The sequence below is a fragment of the Nicotiana attenuata genome, unplaced genomic scaffold, assembly GCF_001879085.1.
Source record: "Nicotiana attenuata strain UT unplaced genomic scaffold, NIATTr2, whole genome shotgun sequence".
Taxonomy (NCBI): domain Eukaryota; kingdom Viridiplantae; phylum Streptophyta; class Magnoliopsida; order Solanales; family Solanaceae; genus Nicotiana; species Nicotiana attenuata.
Window position 1 is genome coordinate 30,590 of NW_017673385.1, and position 7,747 is coordinate 38,336.

The following is a 7,747-nucleotide window of genomic DNA, read 5'->3' on the forward strand; positions in this document are numbered from 1 at the left end:
TCTTCTTGCTCGTTCTATCTATTTGAATCCCTTTTTTGAAGTGGTTCTTGGCCCGATCACTTAATAATTCTCGAAGGTGCCCCTCTTTGAACAACTGATAAGTAGGGATTTTGACTACTTATTTGCACCCTTTTACTTGCGTTAGCTCAAAAATGCTTAAAGGTATTTTCGAGAACTGATAAAATGTGCTTACTTGCTGGATTATTGAAAAATGGGCCAAAGAGATGAAAATTAACTCAAGAAGGAGTAATTTTGGACAAGGACTAAAACAAAGCAAAAAAGAGTAAAGTGCGGACCACAGAATATTGTGTGCGGCCGTAGACTATGAAGACTCCTCTGTCAGATTTTCCATGCAAAGTGCGGACCGCACAATTATTGTGCGGCCGCAGAATATGAGGTTCAGAGAAATGGATTCTGGGTTCATAAAGAAGTGCGGACCGCACAATTATTGTGCGGCCGCACTCAGAAATGTGCGGTCCGCAGAAGTCACTCAGATCAAGCTCAAAGTCAATAGTGTGGCCGCACTTAGAAATGTGCGATCCGCAGAATCTAAAGAAGTGCGGCCGCAACCCAAAATTGTGCGGCCGCAGAAGTCCATCATGTCAAGCCACCTTCAAAGTGCGGACCGCACACAAAATTGTGCGGCCGCAGAAACTTCGCAGGGGCAATTTTTTCCGATAATTTCAGCTGTGTATAAATAGCCTTTATTGTCAAAATTAGGTTAAGTTTGAACATCAGAAAGTAGATAGCCATTTTTCATTTACTACTTGGGTAACTTTGTGATAGTTTATCATTTTAACATTGGATTTTCTTCCCTTTATCATTTATTATGAGTTTAATCTTATTTTCTTTAGTTTCTTCAATTTTTCTATGAGTAGCTAAATTTCTAGCTAGGGTTGTGACCCAACCCTATTGTGGTACTTAATGGGTATTTGATTTAAGGCTTGTTTGTGATTGGGTGAGTGATATTTAGCGTAGTTCTTTCTTGAATTTAAGAATTAATGGTTACAAATATTCATTTATGCCTAAATGACTTAATCTCTACTTGAGAAAGAGAGACTAAGTCTAGAAAAACTTGGCTAACAAGGAATTGAGGTGAACTCAAGAAATTGATAGCCCCAATTAAAGAGCTGTATCTAGAGATAGTAAGACCCGACTTGAGGATTATCACTTGTTTTGTGCACTACCCATTTGGACTTGAGAAAGCCAAATTGGGCAAAGCCACTCTAACTACCGAGAGGTATTGAGTGGGCAATTGCGTGTGATTGCTATATTACACCTCGACCAATCAAACTTACCCTAAAGCCCACAACCCGTTAGGTAACCACCTAGGTGGAAGTTACGACCCTAGATCTTTTATAAACTTGAAAAACAACAACACCAAAAATATCGTTCTCTAGCTTTTCATTTGCAATCATTAGCATAATCATTAGAAGTAGAAAGAAACAACCAAACTTGTGGAAGTGCATTTTGGGCACATCGTACACTTAGTCTAGATATATACCTAATCCAATATAAGCTCTATGTGGAATCGACTCCGACTCACGTTGGGTAATTATAATTGCACGACCGCTTCACAATCCCAATCAGTGGTGTGAATTTGGGTGACATTAATAACCGTGCTACTTCCTCCCTTAGTTGTCTGCAATCTTCTGTTTGATGGCCATGGGTGCCATGATACTTGCATATTTGGTTTGGGTTTCTCTAGGCCGGATCGGTCTGCAGAGGTCGAGGCCACCTGGTATCTTTGATACGCCCAATGGCCGATACTATGGCGGAAGCATCTACGCTGAAGTTATATTCTTACAGTCGAGGTGCTTCTTTGGACCCGACATCCCTATCGAAACCACTCTTGCTCATGAGCCCTCGGGAGCTTTGTCCCCAATAATTCCTTCTATCATTCCGAACGGGGTTATGTCCAGGCCCGCTATTTCTCCGATCTCTCCCGTATGGCTGATATCGGTCTCTGTTCGATCGTGATTCCTGGTCGACATCCCTTTTAACTCTGTCCACGGGCCTGTTGGGATAAATCGAACCAGTTGGAGCCCCAGTTGATAGTCTTCGACCCAAAGCATCGACTGATATCGATTATGTACATCAGCCCAAGTTACGGCTGGATATTCGACCAAATTCTGCTTTAACTGTTGCGAAGCTATGGAACTTCGTTCATTGAGATCGTGAGTGACGGTTTGAACAGCACAATCGTCGGTGACCGGTGGCAAATCCATCCATACCATTTGAAATCGATATACGAATTTCCTGAGTATCTCGTTGTCTTTTTGCCTTACTTTGAATAGGTCCGACTTTCTAGTTGCAACCTTAATGGCTCCAGTGTGCGCCTTTACAAAGGAATCTGCAAGCATAGAAAATGAATCAATAGAATTAGGTGGTAAATTATGGTACCATATCATGGCACCCTTTGATAGAGTTTCTCCGAATTTCTTCAACAACACGGATTCAATCTCGTCATCTTCCAAGTAATTTTCCTTAATGGCACACGTATATGAGGTGACGTGTTCGTTTGGATCTGTCGTCTCATTATACTTCGGGATCTCGAGCATATGGAACTTCTTTGGGATTGGTTTCGGGGGGGGGGGGGGAGGGGGGGAGGTTTTTGGGCAAACTTTTTGGAATCAAGTCCTTTCAGTACCGGTGGTGCCCCCGGGATTTGGTCGACCCTGGAGCTATAAGTTTCCACCTTTTTATCATTTTCCTCGATCTTCTTTTCCCCTGTCTCGACTCGCTTCGTCAGTTCCTCGAGAGTTTTTACGATAGCGGGATTAGTCCCTGATTCTCCTTCATTCAACCTCTTTAGCACCGATTCGGCTCTATGAACAACTTCTTGTGATGGCTCGGGCTCGATCCTACTTGGTGCACGATTCTGATTTTGGAGTTGTGCTATTACAGCTTGTTGAGCTTGCAACATTTTGAATATCATTCGAAGGCTTCCGCCTTCTTCACCACTCCGTGCGTTCTGATCAGATGTTCGAGCATCTCTGCGGACACAATTTTCAAGATCGACGCCCAAATTTCCACTAATGGAGATATGGGAGCTGACGTCAATCGGGTCCACGGCCGGAGCTCCATCGGGGTTGACCGAAGGTGCTCCGTTTTCTGGTGCGGCTATGTTTTCGTTATCGCTATGAAGAGCAAGGCCATTGTCTGTGTGTGGGGGCTCTACTTGTGAGTTTTACATGTTGATCCTGGAATCAAAGACACTTAAAAGAACAAGCGTAAAATAGTGTGTGTTACGAAAATTGTACGAGGTAATCACTATTATCCTTAGCCCCACGGTGGACGCCAAACTGTTTACCCTTAAAATCGAATAACAATTAAACTTATAAGTGGTTTTAAGGATACGTAATTTCACCTAGCAACAGCTGATAAATATGATGATTAATAGTAGAAATTAACATCAAAATAAAGCAAACCAGTATTGAAATGCAATTCAGCCCTCGAGCTAGGTCGCCCTTGAACCGAGTGAGTGAGAATAGAGTTATGAAATAAATTGATTAACAAGCGAGTATAAGAGAAAAAGAGTATTGTATTGCTTTGATATGCGAGAATGAGATGGTTACAAATGATTAGAACCCCCTTTATATAGTAGAGGAATTCCGCTTATGGTACAATTCTAATTACAAAAGGAAATCCCATGATCAGCTAAACAACCGTACTTGATTTGATCCGTTCCGGAATTTTCGCCATGATTCCCGACCAGTCACGGATATCTTGCCTTTCCGTTATTATGCTATCTTCGGTCTTGCTCGATGTCTATCCCGTTTGGTCTCGATCATTTCCGGTCTCGATCTTAACAGGTACTTCGAATCCCGAAGTCAATACCTTATCCTCATGTCCCGGTCTGATATACTATGGGGCCGATCCTCGATCCATCCCCCTGGTCTCGGTTAATCAGTGAAATCGGGTGGGCCCAATTTTAACCGTATACATGTACTTTTCCAGTTCTATTTATCAGTAGCTTTTAGTTACCCGCTAGATGAAGGTGAAGAAAGTTACGGACGAAGCTTGTTTATCTGAGAGGGAAATCAGAACTTAAGTAGGAACAACTTAAACAGAGAATAAACGATAGAATTCGCTAAACTAGCTATTACAAACAGTAGGTAATTACCAGTGAGGTGTAATTACCAGTGAGTTGTTTTCACCATTATCATTTACGAGGAAAATTTCTAATTGGACACTCTTTACAGTGATTATTTTTCTTTTGAAAAATTAGAATAAAGAGCATATGGAAATGGAACTCTTTCCAACTTTCTTATTTTAAATCTTTTTTTTTTGGGGGGGGGGGGTTGGGGGGGGTTGGGGGGGGAGGGGGTAATTGTTGTCATGATTCATGATCGACGTTTATTTTAAACCATGTTTTCATGAAGATCAAGAGATTAGCAAATAGTTGCAATAAATTCGAAGGTTACGTTATGGGAATCTTCTCCTTCCTCCGGTCTATTTTAATTGATTTATTTTTATTTTTTTGCGGTCCATAATATTTGATATTTTCAAATATCAAGAAGGAATTAATTTTTTTTTTAAAGATGTCCTTGGAATAAAGAGGCTATTGATATTTGTTATATTTTTAATGAACAAATTAAAGCTAATATAATCAATTTTATCGTTAATTAATATTAAAAGGTGAATTCTTTAATACGTATAAAAATAGCCAAAACTCAATTAAAATGAAGCAGGGGAGTATGAAATTTATATTCCCTAAATTAAATCATAGCTCTATCTCTCTAAACTGACTCATTTTAGTTATCCAAAAATGTGGATTGCGGTCTGTGTGCAGGGAGTACGAGATCTCCTTACGACACATGACGCACGGGGTAACATTTTTCTTGGTCCTGTTTTGTCGGACTTTTTGGGTCACGTTTTAACTTATACCCACTTTGCAAAAAAAATTGCAAGCGTACCCACTTTTCGCGTAAACTTCAGGCATACGGGCGTGAAGTAGCAAAGGCAATCACGCAAATTTCAGCATTCTAGTAGACAGGCCTGAAATTATTTGTAATTGCTGAACTTAAGCATTCTACTAGCTGAAGTTTTGTTCTCTTTTTGTTGAACTTCAGCATATTTTAGCTAAAGTTTTGTCATGGATTCAATAGTTTTGTCGTAAAGCTTTTTCAAAAATTTAAGCAGAAGATGCTAAAGTTATTTAGTTCATTTGTAAAAACTTCAACACTAAATAAGTTGTTTGTCCTGGATTCATTAGTTTTGTCATAAACCTTTTACAAAAAACTTCAGCAGAAGATGCTGAAGTTATTTAGCTAGCGTTTGGCCATAGATCCCAAATTTATTTTGAAAAATCTGATTTGGGTGAAGTTTGGTTTGAAGATGAAAATGTGTCTGGACATACGTTTTCAAAACATATTTTCCAACTTTATTTAGAAAAACATGTATATAATTCCCAAGTTTTGGGATTTTGGCTCAAAATCATCTCAATAGCTGATTTTGGAATTTGGGATTTGGCCAAAATATGGGCAAAATTTATGGCCAAACATGAGTTTTGAAAATAAATCCCAAATTTATTTTGGCAAAACTCATGGCCAAACGGGGCCTTAGTTCATTTGTAAAAACTTCAGCCCTAAATAAGCTGAAGTTTTTGTCCTATAGTCGTACTAGTTGAAGTTTTGTTCTCTATTTGCTGAACTTCAGCATGTTTTAGCTAAAGTTTTTCGCGTAAACTTAGTGTTGGCTGAAGATTTTATTTGTAATTATTGAACTTAAGCATTCTACTAGCTGAAGTTTTGCTCTATATTTGCTGAACTTCAGCATGTTTTAGCTGAGGTTTTCCCTGTATCTAGACATAAGTCCCAACTCCCAACTATAATCTAATGTAAAGATGCGCAATAGTTCTTCTTCCTCCTATCTCCCTAATAATATGAACACCTATTGAATACAAAACTATGAATTTAGGGATAGAAATTTAAGTTCTGCAGTAGCTTTAACAATATTAGCTTCTTGCTTCCTCGACAGTGAACTTCTTTGGATGATCAATTTAGTTACTATGAGCAAATCAGCAGTAAAATATACTACAAATTACAAAAAATGAAGAGTAGAATAAAGAGTAGAAAAGAAAGGAGGAAGAAAGGAGCGTACAGGTAGCAGGAAGAAGGAGGCGCCTGAAGTTGTAAAAATTAGGGTATAGATTAAATAATTTTAAAAATATGGGTATAGGTTAAATGGGATTGACCAAATAGGGCGCCCCTTGCAATTTTTACTATTTTGTCTGATCCAACACTAAATTTTTCTATAGTTATACTACTTTTTAAAATTAAATTTTTTTTTTGACAAAAGAGGAGAATATATATATATATATATATATATATATATATATATATATATATATATATATATATATATATATATATATATATATATATACAATGTTGTTTGTTACATCATCCGGAAAATAACAAGCCTTAAGGACATTTATATTGCCCCAGTTGGCTAGCCTACAACATACATCAGTACTGATAGTCTTAACAAAATAAACACATTCCGCCCTATTTGTTGCCAGATTATTTATAACATAAGGGGTGGTTTGTCTAGGATTTGATATTCCTTTCCATCTTTAAGAGCTTCCCTTGCCAGCTTATGGGCTACTTTGTTCCCTTCCCTGAAATTATAGATCACTGCCGGCTGCTTCAGCTGGAGCATTAACCACCTGCATGTGCATATGATCAAATCGTGACAAGCACACCCAGAATTAATAAGTTTGATTACCTCTGTTATGTTTGTTTCAATGATTAAAGGAGTGTAACCCTTCGTCGGAGCTATGTTGAGACCTTCCTTGAGTGTTGGTAGTTCAGCCTGAAAAGGTGAGGTTGCTGGGCATTAGTATTGGAAACCCATTACCCAGCTGCCTATATGATCTCTGAATAGACCTCCTAAACCCCCTAATTTATTCTTGTCTTTGAACACACCGTCAATATTGAGTTTGTAGAAATTCGGGTAGGTCTTGTGCCATGCAACTTTTATTGCATGGGAAGGAACAGAAATTTGTCCCTTTTCAGTGAGTAGCTTATACTCAGTTGCTAGAGCTATAGCGTGTTTTGGATTAAAGTTGTAGCTTGTATTAGAGTGATTGTTATTATTTCGGTTGAGCCATATTCTTCATAGGATAAAAGGATATAGATCTTTCCATGGGAGGTGAGGGGTGAAAGTGGTGATATTTAAATTATTATTGTTATCCAGCCAACGAGACATGTTATGAATTGGGGAGGCATTAAAACCCCTTATATTTCATTAATTGCGGACTGCTTTACAATTGATAAAAATATGCTCAATTGTTTCTTTATCGTTTTTGCATATTGGACATGTATTTATGTTTATGCCAATATGGTGTAGGTAGGATCTAATGGCGAGTTTATTTTGAAGGCACTTCCACAATAAATATTTAATCTTATTTGGGCATCTCATATCCCAGATCCAACTAAAATTCGTTGAAGGTTGATTGCTAGGGATAATTAATTTATAACAGCTTTTGGAAGAGAAATTTCCATCCCCAGTTAAATTCCAAGTCATGGTATTACTAGAGCCCGTCCTAGGTTGTAATGCTAGGATACAGTACCTAATATGATTGGGTAGGTTGAATGAGATTCTCCCTAGCTCCCACTCATTATTAACCCAAATATCTTTGATGGTAAGATTTTTGCAAGACTCTGTGAGAGGACCCTCTACAAGCTGTCTAAGATTTAGTGTCTTAGGATCCAATTTGATTTATAACAACTTTTAAAAT